Below are 17117 nucleotides of genomic sequence, written 5' to 3'. Positions count from 1 at the left end.
ATTTGAAATTACAGAGAGTTCCATGCAAGGAAATTTTCTAGAAAAGAAAATGGGGAAGACTTTTACATCTACTTCTTATAAGCTCTGACCCTTTAATCTCTTCTTTAAGGAGAAAAAAGCCAAAATCTTGTGACAGTTTTCCACAATCAGTTTTAGCCTTGCTAAGAGAAGCTGAAGACTTGTAGGCAAAAATTGTTTTCACGTGTTATAAGAATGTAATAAATTATTCAAAAAAATTGGTTACAGTGTTTTCTTTTTTATAAACATTTAATTTAATACCTACCCAGTGGGCACCCGATGTCAAACCGACGTCGGGTTTACATTGGGTTTTCATCGGCGATGTTAACCGACTTATTACAACGTTGTTATAACATCGCGATAACGACGTCAAAGCGACGTTGTCTTACCAACGTTGTTCTGACATCGTGCGATGTCTTTTGCCCTAAATACGACATAAATCGACAATTTTACTAATAAATAAAATTTACATACCGTGGTGTGACCTAACAAAGTCCTATGCTTTAAGTAAGTCCTAATTTAAGAAATAACAAATTTCGTATATATAAAAGAAACATTTGCGGAAAATAGCTTTGTTATTTTAACTAGATATCTAGTTAGATAAAATAACTAAATTTTTTTCTCTAAATGTTTATTTTATGTAAACACCACGGTAATTTTATTATATTTTTTTTAAACTGGAAGTTTGAATACCGGAAAATAAACATCTTACTGGAAAAAAGTAGTTATTCTACCGGAAAAATTATTATTACTAGAAAAAAGTAAATTTACCGGGAAGATTTAAAACATAAGACTTTATTGACAGCCATAACATATTTAAAACATAAGACTTTATTGACAGCCATAACATATTGAGAAACCATAAAACGCATGCTTTTTATGGCAGCGAAAGTTCGTTTATTTTTTACTTGATTTAATTAATTGTGATACTTTAAAATATATGTATGTATGTATGTATGTATGTATGTATGTATGTATGTATGTATGTATGTATGTATGTATGTATGTATGTATGTATGTATGTATGTATGTATGTATGTATGTATGTATGTATGTATGTATGTATGTATTTAAATTAGTAAAAATATTTATCTGACTTTTTTTATTAATTCATTATTGCACTGTTTTTAAGGTTATTTGTGTATGTAAATTCAACAAGAGTGCTCAATGAATAAAATCAGAGTAATATATTTTATTTTATGTGATAAATTTGAGATAAAACTACATAATGTTTACTACTTTAAGTTTCATGCTAATTGCAATCATCAGGTAAAAAATACATTATTTGAGCTTTTTGTGAATAAATGTTTATGGTTTGCACATCTTTATTTCCATTCTTCTTCGGATACGCCAATATACACTTTGTTAGATGTATTAACTGTTTCATCATGCTTTATGGATCTTGTCTCTGTTGTTTCTATGATCTTGTCCCACTTTCTTGTTTCCATGTTAATTTTTTTGGATAGGCACACAGTGGGATAAACATGAATATTCAAAAATGCATTTAAATGAATTCATATCACATTCTATAACTTTTTCAACAGCTTTTTAACATTATTCTTTAGATGTCTTACATTAATAATTGGAGAACCCAGAATCGAGAAATCAATAATCTAATTAATGATTTTCTGCAAAATGATTCTAATGACAATGTACAATTTGTTAAAAATTAATTTGAATCTCTTCGTTCTGAGTCAGCTAACATAAGTAATTGATCATTATTTATTATTATTAATAAATATCATTATTATTGTATTAGGGTCACTCACCCTAATACAATAATAATGATAAAATAATAACTGGTTGGTACAGTTAAGGGATCAAAGTTTGTGAATGACTTTGTAAATAAGAGGGTAGACTTTAGAATATATATTAAAATATATAAGAATTTTGTTATGTGTTATTAATTTTGTTTTGTTAAGTTATTAGTCATCCTAATAAAACAATAATTCATTACATCCCTCAAATCATATCAAACCAACATCACAACAACCATAAAAATTAGGGTTTAAAAATTACGGTGAATAGACATGAAAACTCTGTCTTGTTAGTATAATTTAAAATTATTAACAAATTGTATAATAAAAATATCTGTTTTTATACTATTTACAGTAAAACAAGCAATAAGATAAAAAATAAATTGTAATATCAATAGTATCTTAAAGCTTTTCTTTTAGGTTGCTCGTCTTTTAAGAGATAGTGGGATTAAATTAAAAGAAAATATTAACAACATGTTAGAAAGGTAATATTATGATGCTTTTGTGGGGACTGATAGCACTGAGTAAACATTAAATGGGCAATATAATAACAAACACAAAAATTTGTCAAAGCGTATTAATGGTAGAGTAGCTTTCAAGTTTATAAAAGTTTATTTGTCTATGCTATTGTAGTTCATGGTGTTAATTTTTTTAACAATTTCTTTTATGCAAACTAAAAAATGAGTTATTTCAAAGTATGTTTTGAATTTTTGAAAAAATATTTTTTTTACCTTGCATCAGCAGAAACATTTTAAAAAAATCAGAAGTTCTCTCTGGTTATCAAATATTTGGAAACCTGAGTGTGCTACTGACATTCATATTTGATAGTTAAGAATATTTATTTATCAATATATTGATTCCAAAAACAATATCTTTTGTTTTTAGAATCAACTTCAGAGTCTGATACAGAGAATGGATGCACCATTCATTTGAGAACCAGATATCAGGGACAGACCATTACTGTTATTAAAGAAGATATTGGGTAAACCATGAGAACTGATGTAAGTTTGCATATGCATATTTGATAATTAAGAATATTTATTTATCAATATATTTTGATGATGATATGGATACAACCAATAAAATGACTGCAATATCCCCCATACAGCGACGGCAAGCTGGACATGTCATATTGGGAAATAGGCTCCCTCCACAATGAAGAACTCAAATATATATATTTTAAATGTAATATATTTTCTTAAGGAGCTTGCAAAACATTTTTAGGCCTCTATGGCAGTCACAATACTTTGCACCAAAATCTGCACTTTTTAATGATTGATTGATTGAGATTGGTTTTTTTTGACTTAATTTTAAAAAGTATTTGGCAAAAGGTGATGCAAGAGAAATAGGTACTCAAATTTTTTTACACATCACAATGACATGATCAATTACCAAATATGTCATATACTTGTCTGTAGCACACTCATGTCTCCAGATATTTGATAACCACTAAGAATTTCAAATTTTGTAAAAAAAAATGGCATCTGCTGGTGCAAATTTAAAAAAATTTATTTTCAAAACATTAAAAATATACTTTAAAATTACTCAGCAACTTTTTAGTTTCCATAAAAGTCAATAAAAGAAAATTGTTGAATTCATTTTTCTAATTTTAGGGAGTTCACAATTTTAGTGGCTATAATTATTAGGGGACAGAAATTTTGTTGATTTAATGGTGACTTATTTTTCTGATTATATGTTTTTTTCTTAGAGGAGGATCCAATTGTTAAAGTGATATATATATATATATATCCCTTTAACATTTGGATCCTAAATTTGACAATAATTTAGGTGATTTCAATATTGATGAAACCCTGAAGTAACAAAACAGATTTGATATAAATCTGTTTTATTTACCTATAAAGATGGTAAATGGGTCTAGTTTTCTGAAAGTTTTTAACGTTTTCAGTCAATTTAAGCTGTTCTTGTCGGGTAGTCAATGGATTATTTTTTTTTTAATTTCATTAGTTGCTTATTTTTGTAACCGAAATAACTTTACTAAATGATTTGAAATTCTAAATTAATTAAAGTTGGTCTTTATATATTTATGCCTTTATAATTTGAACTTCTATTTAGCTAGCGTCATGACGAAAAGAAACGAGGTTACGGTAGTCGATATCAAAGTGGAAGTTCAAAAGGTTTTGCGGTAGGCCCTAGCAAAGTTGTTGGCGGGGATGGTGGGGGTCTCCAGAAAGATACTGATGCAAAATAGGAAGTTGTTTTTTGTAATGAATGCTTTTACGCCAGAAAATATGTGCTATTCTTTAATTGTATTTATTATGTTGGTTTAACATCGCTCTACCACAAAATGACATCGTCTTTATGTCAGTAATCTGACCTCGTTCCGACGTTAGTTTAACATCGCTCGACGTTGAATGACATCGGAATTTTGACGTCGCCCGATGTGTTTTTTTCGACGTCGCCCAATCTTTCCATTTCCAACGTAAATCCGACATCGATCCGACGTTGTTCCGACGTCGCTTTGCCCACTGGGTACTTTGCAAATACATTGTTATATTTATATTTTCAGGATTCTGGTTTAGGCGATTTTTTTACATACGGGTAATTTAGAAAAACAAAACTAAAATCGGTTTGATTTAAAATTACTCCCCAGAAAAATAAAACAATTGTTATAAAATGTTATTTTTAACATTGTTTTTTAGATATAGAATTAAAAATATACAAAATTTACAGTGCTTAATACTTCTAAGAAACGAAAGTTTAACATAGCAAAATAAAAAAATCATCATTTTTTAATTTTAAAATTTAACAAAATATAGAATAAATACAGTTAATAAAATTACAGTTCTTGACAAATAAAGACATTTTAAGAAAAATAAGTGTTTTGCCAGATGTAGACAGATTTCATTTCTAAGAAAATAAGTTGGGATGGCAATCCCGGGATTCCATGCAAACTTTTGATCCCGTAATCCCGGGATTTTTCACAAAAATTTCCCGGGATTTCGGGAATGTTGTAAAAGAAAAATAAAGATAAATAGGAATTAAGTTATTAACTTATTTGTACATTATAAAGTGTCTAGTAAATAAAATCTTTGGTAAAATATTTATTTCATAGCTGTATTCTCTTTGCAAAGATTTAATTTAATTTCGAATTTTCGGCTTCATTTTAATTCCGAATCGTCGCAGAATTAAAGAGTTCTATCTGCTTTTTTCATATTATAAGTTTTAATTAACAACTTATAATAATAAAAAACAAAAAATTTAAAATATTTATAAATAATATTATCGGTTTAATTATGAAGCATAAATAAAAAAAGAGTTGTTGTTGAAATTATAAAAAATGGCAGGAATAAAAACATGTTAACTATGAAAAATTGAAAGTTAAATTCTCACAACAGCAAAAATTAGATAGAACCTTACAATTCGTATGCGACGAAATCTATGCGTGATTCTCAAAAATTTTTCAACAACGGTTTAAATTAATGAGGTTTTCAAAATATAGAAGGTTTTTTAAGTAAATAAGTTTTTTTTGCAGTTATTCAAACTGGTAATCATTTTCACAGTAACAAATTCAGTTAGAATTATAGATCTGTTAAAGAAACGTAAGTTGAAATAATTTAAGAATTTTGGAACTTTAAAAAAAATTGAACTTAAGTAAATATCATGACGAACTACGCTGAATTCAATAGCACAAATCTGATATGGAGACAATTGTACAAATCTGATAGCACAATTCAATAGCACAAATTTGATATGTGCAAAGTTAGTATGCATAAAAACATTGAAAATTGCTGGTGGTATAACAAAAGGTCTACATTCCCATTTACTGTCTAAACATAAACTTAAAGTAACATTGCAATCGCAAGTGCCAAGTTTATCCACAAGAGCTTCAAGTTCAAAAGATTTAGAAGAAGAACCTCAAAATAAAAAACCGAAAATCACGAACTATTTTTCAACAACATCGAAAAAAGAGAAAAATCTTTCTGAAGTGTTGGCGCGTATGGCAGCAAAAGATGGTATATCATTTAGTACAATTTGTAATTCCATTGATATACGAGCCGGGTTAGGTTCAAGAGGATATAAAAATGTCCCAAAATCACGTAATACTATCAGAAAAATGGTATTAGACTACTACGAGTAGATTAAAAAGCAAGCTATAAAAGAAATAATTGATCAAGTTTTAACAGGCTCTAAATTTTCGTTAACACTTGATGAGTGGACTTCTTTTGGAAACTTCAGATATATGAATGTGAATGTACATGAGTTGAAAAGCTATTGGAACTTAGGTTTGATTCGCTTTTTAGGGTCTATGCCAGCAGAAAAGTGCGTTTCACTTCTAAAAGAAAGACTCCACAACTTTGAAATAAACCTCGAGGATGATATCATTAGTATTACAACTGATGGTGCAAGCGTTATCAAGAAACTTGGAAATATTATAGAAATTGATCAACAATTATGCTTTGCCCACGCTCTACAACTGGCATTTATATCAGTTCTTTACAAAAAAGACGCCAGTCACTTGGAAGTTGATGAAAGTTTAGATGATGAGAATACTGCTTTTGCAAATTTAGATAACAAAGATGATGATTACAATAGTGAATACGTTTATGAAGAGGAAGATTGTACTCGAGATTCAAACGATTCATTGTTAATTAATGAAACATCTGAGGTTACAATTAAACATCAAATTATAGGACCTATTATAACTTAAAGTCAGGAAAGTTGTAAAAATGTTTAAAAGGTCCCCAACAAAAAATGAAAATTATTTACAAAAGTACGTAAAAATTGAGTTTGGAAAGGTCATCCATTTAATCATGGATTGCAAAACCCAATGGAGCAGTTTGTTGCTTATGCTTGAAAGATTAGTTAAAGTATTGTGTTAAAAAGGCATTTCTGATTCATTTTCTGGATTCCAATTTTGATTATTCAGTTAAGATGAACGAAAACGAATATCGAATCATATCAGATTTAGTGGTACTTTTGACTCCCGTTAAAGCAACTGTGGAAGCACTTTGTCGACGAGACGCACTTTAATTACAGCTGATATTGCATTAGAGTTTATGTTGACCAAAATAAAACAACAACAATCCGAAATTTGAAAACAATTGTATGCCGCTTTGAGTCACCAAATTAAAGAGAGGAGAACACAGTTTATTATCTTCATAATGGCCAGGTTACTTCATCGAAAATCTCCGATGTTTTTGTACCAAGTACAAGTGCCCAAAATAAAAAAATTATAATAAATCTAATAAAGCGTCTAAGCTCGACAGATAAAATAAAATCAGCAGACGTGAATAGTGATAGTGATGCTCAAATGATCGAGACTTTATCAAGGAAGGAGTGTGAAAATAAAATCAAAACTGTTAGTGAAGAATTAAATGAAGTTATCGAAAAAGGATTGGCAGTAACACAAACACTACCTATAAGGGTAGAAAGTATAACTTCTAAAGTTCAAAGAGAAATGTCGTTATTTGAAAGTGGTGCCACAAGAGGTAATCATCTGCAAAAAGCATGTGATTATATTCTATCTATACGGCCAACAAGTGTGGAGTCCGAACAAGCATTCTCAGCGGCTGGGTTTTTATGCTCAAAAAATCGAACGCGGTTTAAAGACGAAATGATTGACGCTTTCATTTTTTTAAGGTGGTACTTTCAAAAATGAATATAATTCATGTATACTCATGTATATTCATATTATTTTTACTTACATTGTGTTATCTTTTTAATGCATTGTTTTATAATTTAAATTACTTAGGTTAATTAGTAAATGAACTATTTTAGTTAACTAAAAAATGAAAAAATGATTAGTTTATTAATAATACAATTGTATTATCAATAAATTAATCGTTTTTCAGTGTTTAATGAGTACTTAAAAATTTGTTCTTCACATGCTTCACCGTCAATAATTTTTTCTGCTTCCTAATTAATCCCGGGATTTCCCGGGGATAAATATCTCAATCCCGAAATACCGGGATTGAGAATGTCCTAGATTTTGCCATCCCTAAAAATAACTGTAGAATATTGAAACCACGGCACTTAGGGAATTCCAAGTTTTAATCCTATTACCTGAAGACAGTAAAAGTGCACCCTACTTACGACAATTGCCATGAAATTACTATCTTTACTACCATAACTAACCAAGGTCATTCTTGTATTTTACTTATACAACAATTTTTTACCTGTATACGAATTTTCAGTCCCTTAAATTGTGGTGTAATACTTTTGCAACCATAGATCGCCGGGAAAGACCACTGTGCGCCGAAGCTTAATTTTATACATAAGTCCCATTTACTTTTACTACAAAACCGTACGGGCTTTAATTAAAAATCTTCCCACTATTTCTTCAAATTTGTCTTTTGCATTTTGATCAAGAATATTTTAAAATAGATTGATAGTAATCAATTATACTAAGTATTTATTTTTTAATTTTAGTGGTGAATTAAATCATTTTTTATCTTTTACAGACCATGGATAATTATGATAACGAAAGAATGAAAATCTGATGAAGAGATTGGGAGATATGACAGTGATGAAACGCAATAATATGAAAGTGAACACATTTCTGCGTCCAAACAAAACAGGGTTACGAGGAATCCGGCGATGAAAAGCAAAAATTTTCAAATACGTTGGATAAGATAACGACATGGGCAAAAATAATCTTTAAATGACATATATTTGACAAAGAGATTTTGGCATATTTTTTAAATCAACATGGACATTGGTATACGTCAGTATCATTTTATTTTATACAAACTTTGACATAAATCAATGTCAAATATGATATGCCAATTATCGTATTGCCTGGTTGCTATGCATAACTACTCTCCTGAATTTAATTACTTATATCCAAATTAGCACATAAATTGCATTTAATCTCAGTAACAGTCTTCCTTGCAAACAAATTAATCACAAAGTGAGCACTTCATCGTTGTGACTCAGTTCTTCGCGGGTGAACAAAAAGATAAAAGCGCGAAAATTCTCCATACTTGTTCCATCAGTGGCCAAAATTTCATGAAAACTTGTGTGGTTAACTTTCTTTAAATCGGATAGGTAACGGGTGATGCGAAAGTTATCGTACAAATCCTAATTTCATTATTTGAGCATAATAATTAGTTTTTGTGGTTTTATGCGTAGGCATAAAGGTTCTATTAAATATAAACTTTATTATTTGAAACACAATTATTTAAAATGAGGTTAAATGCAGCTGAACGAGAATCTTTTCGAAAGCGACTAAAAATGTTTTTTGTAAATAAACCTAATATATATAAAAAAAAAAAAATCGTAAATCATTTTGAAAAGGAAGGATTTGCTCGAAGTACAATATATGATAACCTAAAAAGACTTGAAACTGTTCCATCGTTTTCTGATAGAAAGCACCCTGGTCGTCCGACATCCTGGACTAGAGAAAAGAAAGCCGAATTAACGAGACTTGTTAACAATCGAAAAGGGGTCAGTCAGACAAAAATAGGTATTAAATTCGGTGTAAATCAATCGACAATTGGTCGTCAGTTAAAAAAAATGAATATTAAATATAGAAAACGTGAAAAGACTCCAAAATACACTATAGAACAACAAATAAAGGCAAAGAAAAGAAGCAGGAAACTAGTTAACCAACTCTATAACACAAAATCGCTTCTAGTCATCGATGACGAAAAATACTTTTGTTTTGCAGGGGACAACATGCCTGGAAATTCTGGATACTACACAAACAACAAAAAGACATGCCCAGAAAGTGTTCGTTTTATAGGAAAAGAGAAATTTCCAAAAAAATTATTAATGTGGATAGCCATATCTGACCGTGGTATGTCCGAGCCATTGTTTCGCACTTCCAAGGCTGTAGCAATCAATTCATCAATCTATATTAATGAATGTTTAGAAAAACGACTACTTCCATTTATTCACAAGTATCATGGAGACTTTAACTATTTATTTTGGCCAGATTTAGCTAGTTCTCATTATTCTAAAGATTCTCTAAATTGGATGGACCAATATGTCTATTACGTTGATAAAGAATCCAATCCCACAAATGTGCCTCAAGCACGACCAATTAAAAATTTTTGGGGACATTTGGCACAGAAGGTTTACGAGGGAGATCGGCAAGCTTCAACAGAGCAAGTTTTGATTGATCGCATTAAACTAAAACTACAAGAAATTGATTTAAACTTTTTACAGTCGCATATGAAAGGCGTCAGAGCAAAATTTAGATCAATTGCAGATGGTGGTGTTTTTTCATATAAAAAATAATATATTTTTACTAAAAGATAAATGCTTTATTTAAAAAAAGTATAATAGTAGTTTTTTTTTTATTTATAAATAACTTATTGACGCTTTTATTTTGTCCGATAACTTCCGCATCACCCGTTATAATAAATCTCCAAACCCCATAATTTCAGTTTTCGTTGCAGCTTTTGCATCTCGCTTCCTTGCCATTGTGCAGTGTGGTATTTATTCAATAACTTCAAATGGAAAAAATAGATGAAATGCTTCAATTTCATTTGCAACTTTGTTTGCACGATTGGACGGAGAAGGCTTTTTTTTCAAAATATTAACTCACAATGCCTTTGCTTGCTTGTGTACACTGGGGGTTCCGCAAAAAGGTCTAATTATGAAATTTGAATTCTATTACAACAATCGCATCAAAAGGTTGCTGCCGTTAATGTAAAAAGATAAAAATATAAATTTCAGATTTTTTTTTTTTAACATTGACAGCAAAAGCCAAAAATAAAATATTGAAGTATGTATTGACTGCATTTTCCTATTTTCTTTTTTCAAATCATTTTTCAAATCAAAGCTGGTCAGGAAGATTTTGATTCAAAAGTCTCCTTCATCATCTTTAGACTTTATCTTTACACTTTGAACAATCAATTATGACAATTTGTAATATGCTAAATTTATGTTGATTTTATTTGTTTTAAATGCCAATTCAAAAGACTCTTATTGATTTTCAAAGTCAAAAAATATTTTTTTAATTGCTAAAATGATTGGCAGCTAACTGATCATTTTCTTTTTCTGGTAAGGTTTTATTGAAGATCTTTTCAATACTTTTCTATTGATTTTGTTTTTTTTTTGCAATAGTAAATTAGTCCTTTTTCAATCTCTTATTTGTAATTCGCACAAATGCGAGCTAGAATCTACTTTGTTATCTATAAATTGATAAGAAAACTATTGATTTTTTGGTTTGAGAGAGCAGTTTTAAAGATCGCAATCAAGTATTGTACAAATAAAGTTGCTAGAAAAAATTTTTTAAAATTATAATATCATTACAAAGCTTACAAAATTTACCTAACGAAATTTGGAAGAAACCCTAATTCTTGCAGCCGCAAATAAACAATTGTCTTCAGTGATATCGGAAGTCCAGCTTCTTTTAAAATCCTTCCCTTTAAAAAAAAGATAAACAATAGTAGGAAAAGATTTAAACAATCTATTATTCAAAAATTAAAAGAAATTAAATTGAAATATATATACAGTGTCCTCAATAAAAAATGGGACAGCATGATTTTTTTAAAAAAAGCAAAAAAATTAAATTTTTGTCAAATATTTTTTAACTTTTTTTAAAATATGTCAAATAATTACTTCTATTACACAATATTTTTCATTAAAAACAAAAAAAAGTCAATAAAACAGTTAGACTTATAACAAAACAACGGAATTAGTAAAAATCAACTAAAATAGGAAAATTCAACTTTTTTAAAAAAGAATGGTAAAATTGTGTATGTTTTCTAATTTTTTACATCTATGTTGTTTAACATAGAATGCTTTATGCAATTACATTTTCCCTTGATACAACTAAATAGAAATTAAATCAGTTTTAAGTATAATATTCATTTTTAATACTTGGTTGCATAACCTTTTGCATCAATAACCGCTTGGCATCTATGGGGCATGCTTTCAACTAGTTTTGTTAACATGCTAACTTCCAGTGAGTTCCAACCTTTTAAAAGTGTCAAAAATAATTCATCTTCATTACAAGGTTTTCTGTCTTTTAGTTTAGAATCTAATATAGACCACAGGTTCTCAATTGGATTAAGATCAGGTGATTGTGCCGGCCACTCAAAGGTAGGTATACCAGCCTTTTGTATACATCTTTTTTTTTTTTTTGCTGTATGCTTTGGATCATTGTCTTGCTGAAATATATAGTTTCCATCTGGAAATAGATGTGTTATACTAGGTTTTAATTGGTTAACTAAAATATAATGGTACTTATGTTGATCCGTAATTCCTTCAACTCTGTACAAGATTTTTTTGTCATGCTTTACTGTGGCACGTGTGCACTCTGGATTATATGGTTCACCTTTTTTTTTCCAAATTCTTCCTCGATTACCATATTGTAGCACAAAAGGTGATTCATCTGTCCATATGACACGTTTCCATTGATCTGAAGTCCAGCTTAAATGATCTCTACACCATTTTAATCTCTTAACACGATTTTTCTCGTTTATAAAAGGCTTTTTTGTTTGCCACCCTGAAGTAAACTCTTCACCTTTCTTTATTCTTGCAACAATTGTATTGTTACATAAGTGTTCAAGGTTTAAACTTTGTTTTATCTGACTCACTGATATCCTACGATTCTTCATCACTTCCCTAACAATCAATCGATCTTCTCTTTCTGCCGTTTTTCGCTTTCTTCCTGACCCTGACTTTCTGCTAATTGAATTTTGAGAAATAAATCTAGACACAACTCTTTGAACTGTAGATTTACCACATCCAACTTGTTTGGAAATTTTGCGCAAAGGCCAATCTGCATTGTGCATTTGAATTATTCTTCCTTTATCAAACTCTGAAACGTGTTTTTTCCTAAGTTGGTAAATATGAATTTTAACTGATAAACAAATGATATAGTTCCAACTAAATACCAAAATACTATAAGTATGAATGTCTTATACCTATTTAATGATTGAATTTTTGTAGTAGTAGAATCAAAAGCATTTAACTTTGCCATTGTTGCCATTTAATTATATTTTCTAATTATATAAAATTGTTAAGAAAATTAATTTAAATAAAATGATATAAACTTTTTTGAGTCAAAATGTCATTTTGAAAAGTTAAAAAGAACTTAACTTTGCAAAAAAACAATATAAAATTACATGTAACACTTTATAATGAGGAAAGCTTTAATCGGAAATATAAAATACAATGTTAAAGATACCTTTTTTTACCTGTTGTTAATTTGAGGGCCCACCTCCTTTTTTTTCAATTTCTTTTCATTTTAAATATTAAAATAGTGTAAATATATTAAGTATCTAACATTGAAAACCAAAAATTTTTAAACATTTAATGGTACAATCAACTTTACTTTATTATAAAAAATGTATACAATTTTTTCATTTATGTTAGATTTCTAACAATTCTGCAGTTTAGTTGAATTACAAAAGTTAAATCAATTATTTTTGTTTTTTTATTAAATAGTATAGTTCATTATTTGTTCTAATTTTATAATTAAGAAAAAAAATTTAAAATAATTGATACAACAATGATTTTTATGACTTTTAACAAAAAAGTCATGCTGTCCCATTTTTTTTTGAGGACACTGTATATATATATATATATATATATATATATATATATATATATATATATATATATATATATATATATTGTATTGTAGAAATTGTTAATATTTCCAGTAAGAGTGCTCAATACAGCGTAGAATAAGTAGAGCGAATATATTATTATTGTTATTATGTAAACTAAATAATTAGCTTGGTTTAAGCTTTTTTGATATTGTTGAGTTCGAGTTCTTATTTGTAACTTTGTTTCGCCGAAGTATTTTTTTAATTGTTGGCTATTGCGAGGTAATTTGGATTTGTTTTTATACGTTAGCAGTGATATTAAATTGGGATTAGATTTAAAAATTACTCTATATCCAATTTTTCTGAATATTTTCCTTAACTTTGGGGATAGCGATTATAGCGATGATAGCACGGTAATGATACTGTATGGAGGGCGTCACATTCGGATTGAACTTTATTGTTCTTTATAGACCGTTTTTTAGTAATTTGGTTTGCAATACTTAGCAGCTGGCTTTTGTCGTAACCATTTTCGTTAAGTATTTGAATTAGAAAAGTTTGAGTCACAGAGCTTACTTCATATTCAGTGATTCTCATTTTGTAAATGTGAATCACTGAATATAGAGTAAGCTCTGTGAACGTAACCTTTAAATATTACACTTAAAGTTTTGGATCGTGATTTGAGTGAGGTTCAATTTAAATATTCGTAATGACTTCTTTCCTGTAAACTTTAAACTCGTTATTACCTTTGGTTTTGTTCATTATTGTTACATCGAGGAAGTTCAAAGTTTTATTTTCAAAAGTTGGTTTTGCTCTGCTTGCTGAACTTTTGAAAATCTAGTATGACAATCATCAACATATCTTAGATAAGATTTTAAATCAAGAGGAGGTTTAATGCTTTTGCAATTTTAAAAGCATTTTCTTTTTGGTATTTTTAAAAAATTCCGCCAGTACGACCATGAGCGAAGGACCAATAGAACCGAATTTCATGAACTTCTTCGTTCTACAAGAAATATCAACGGTGTAAACAAATTCTATCAGTTTTTTCGTGACTGGTATAGTAAGCCTGATAGAACATTTGTAGAAATCATCTTTATTTTATTGATATAAAAAAATCAAAGTAGCAAACTGATGGATATAGGTTTACTACATCAAATGAAACTTGAACCTCATTTTTTTTCTATATTCCATGAGTTTGTTTGTTAATAAAGTCAAAAGAATTTTTCAGCCGTGTTTTGTTTTTGTTTAAGACAGGTTGTATTGTCTTCACTAAGTTGTTAGATATTCCATAGTTAGGCGTGCCGATAGTTGATACTATTATTCTCATAGGATAAGATTTCTCAGGTTTGTGAGCTTGGGTATATATTATCGTACTCAGTTTTTAAAAATCGTTGCTTTTTATTAAGTTGTGAGAGATAGGTTCTGATTTTAGTAGCATATCTATAAGTAGGATCCTCATTCAGAACTTTTGTTAGAACAATTTGTTCGCGAATTTTTTCTAAAGCTTTTTCGTGTTCTATTCTAATAAAACCATTACCTTTATCAAACGGATATATAGCAACAGGTTTGTTTTCCTTAATCCTTGAAGAGCTTTTCTTTGTCCTCTTGTTAAATTTTGGCTTATTTTTTTGCCCATTTTAAGTTCTTTTAAGACATTTTTTCTCAAACCTTGTGCATTTTCAATCTTTTTGTTATATTCCAACTTTAAAGCAAAAGACTCTGTTGTTGCAATAATATCAAGGGATATCTCTGAAAGAAAGTACAAATTGTGGGCCAAGATTAGGAAGATCGTTTTGGTGTTTTGGAATCTCGGTGCTGCATAGGTTTAAAAAAGCGTTATTTGTATAGGTGATTAACTTTTAGCATTTATTATCGTTTATACTTTTAAATTCATTTCGAAGACCATTAAACTTTTTGAATAATCTTTCTTTTGACTGTTTAAACATTATTTCGCGGGCTTTTTCAGTTACTTGTTCAACTTTTTTGTAGTCTATTTTATCTAGAGTAACTTTAAGAATTTGCTGGAGGTTTTTAGTTTCATTTATAAGGATAAAATATCGTTTTCTTACATCGTTTTTTATACAAACTAAAATTTTTAATCTAAATTGAAAAACTATACTCATTGCTCTCTTTGTACTTAAAGGGCTGTTGATACGTAACGATTTCGGAATAAGTTTGTGTTTTTCATATTTTTTCAAAAATATATACTGGTTCTTAGATTTAGCTACCAACTCCTTTAGTAACTGTTACTGATCAATTCGTCAGTAAATATCAGCTCCTGGTATGCTGGATGCTGGTAACCATAATCCAGCGAAAATTTTTCATAATAAATTATTATTTGTTATGAACATAGAAAATAGAAAGTGCTCAATGTTCTTAAAGAAAAAGAAAATAGAAAGATTTCTTGACAATTCTGAAAAGAGAAACTGGCAGCGTATATATATATATATATATATATATATATATATATATATATATACATATACACACACACACACACACACACACACACACACACACACACACACACACACATATATATATATATATACATACATGTTTTGTTTGTTTAGATATTATCTAGATAATCTAGATAATATCTAAACAAACAAAAAATTAACAAATCAATTGACTGGATGATTATTGTTAAAACAAAATGAATAAAAAATTATAAATTAAATAATGATAATCAATACAAATCAAATCCTATTTAACAAAAATTTATTACTAAAATTTAAACTGTTACTCCAATAATATAACAAAGGATGTTTTCAAAACCAATCGCAAAGGTTTTTCCAATTCATTTTGATGTATATAAACATTCCACAATTACCATAATCTTTAAACTTATTTAGCTGCTTTTTAATAAATTTATGTAAACTACTTGTTAATTTAACTAATGTCCATGCATTTGTTGTCATTGATTTATAATGTATTTTGAATAATAATAATTTTACTACAAAAGAATGTAATAAATCAATTTCTATTTCTTCCAAACAAGTTGGTTAAATTCGTTTTGTCAACAGTCTACTAAAGACTACTGCTGATTTTATCAATTTATTTATTTTCGATCTAAATCTTTTTCTTTCTCGCAATACTTTCATTCTTGTTAAATAAACATTTTCTTTTTCTTCATTTTCTCCAGTTTTATTTATCTTTACTATACAAATTAAACATGCTATCAGTCAAATTTCAATGTGTTGTATTTAAGCAGGATCCATCCTCCTATAGTAAAATAAATCACATTTCTATGTAATTATAAAATATACTTGTAAATAATTTTTTTTTAGTTATACAGTAAGAATTGTAAAATAGTAATTGATTTCTTTGACCAGGAAGCTCCATTAACTACATTAAAAAATTTAAAAAATCATGAAAAGTACTCAAAAGAGACTATGCTGTCAAATTGTATTTGAAAACTAAAAGAAAAAAATATTAACTTTAAATTAAACTGGTCTATTCTAAAAACTGCGCCTACCTATAATAACATATCTCAAAATGTATATTTTGTTAACAAAAAAAGTTTGAAATTATTACTTATTTAGATCAAGAAAATTTAACTAAATAAAAAAAACTGAGCTTATTTCTAAATGCAGACCTGAAAATAAGTACCTTTTATAAAATTATAAAAACAAATGACCAAACTTATTAACCAAATTTATTTAATTCTAAATACCAATTAAAGATAATAAATTAATATATTATTAATAAAGATATATATACATATATATATATATACATATATATATACATATACATATATACATATATATATATATACATATATATACATATATATATATATATATATATATATATATATATATGTATATATATATATATATATATATATATATATATTACCGAGTTCTCGACA

General features: G+C 28.3%; 1 long non-coding RNA gene across 6 annotated transcripts; it reads left to right on the top strand.

Annotated features, from left to right (window-relative positions):
- Window positions 1–325: 325 nt before the first annotated feature.
- On the top strand, window positions 326–4040 carry LOC149881889 (uncharacterized). 6 transcript variants are annotated; one of them, XR_016445320.1, is made up of 4 exons: window positions 326–525; window positions 2196–2260; window positions 2661–2776; window positions 3849–4040. It is a non-coding gene; the product is annotated as an uncharacterized LOC149881889 (long non-coding RNA). The 6 variants fall into 6 exon arrangements; XR_016445317.1 differs by lacking the exon at window positions 326–525 and adding an exon at window positions 548–909; XR_016445318.1 differs by lacking the exon at window positions 326–525 and adding an exon at window positions 548–1725.
- The last annotated feature ends 13077 nt before the right edge of the window (window positions 4041–17117 follow it).

This window comes from Hydra viridissima, unplaced genomic scaffold (assembly GCF_058129835.1).
Source record: "Hydra viridissima isolate aposymbiotic clone 2 unplaced genomic scaffold, HvirCarnegie_v1 scaffold_11, whole genome shotgun sequence".
Classification (NCBI taxonomy): domain Eukaryota; kingdom Metazoa; phylum Cnidaria; class Hydrozoa; order Anthoathecata; family Hydridae; genus Hydra; species Hydra viridissima.
This window is presented reverse-complemented; position numbering and strand designations above follow the sequence as displayed.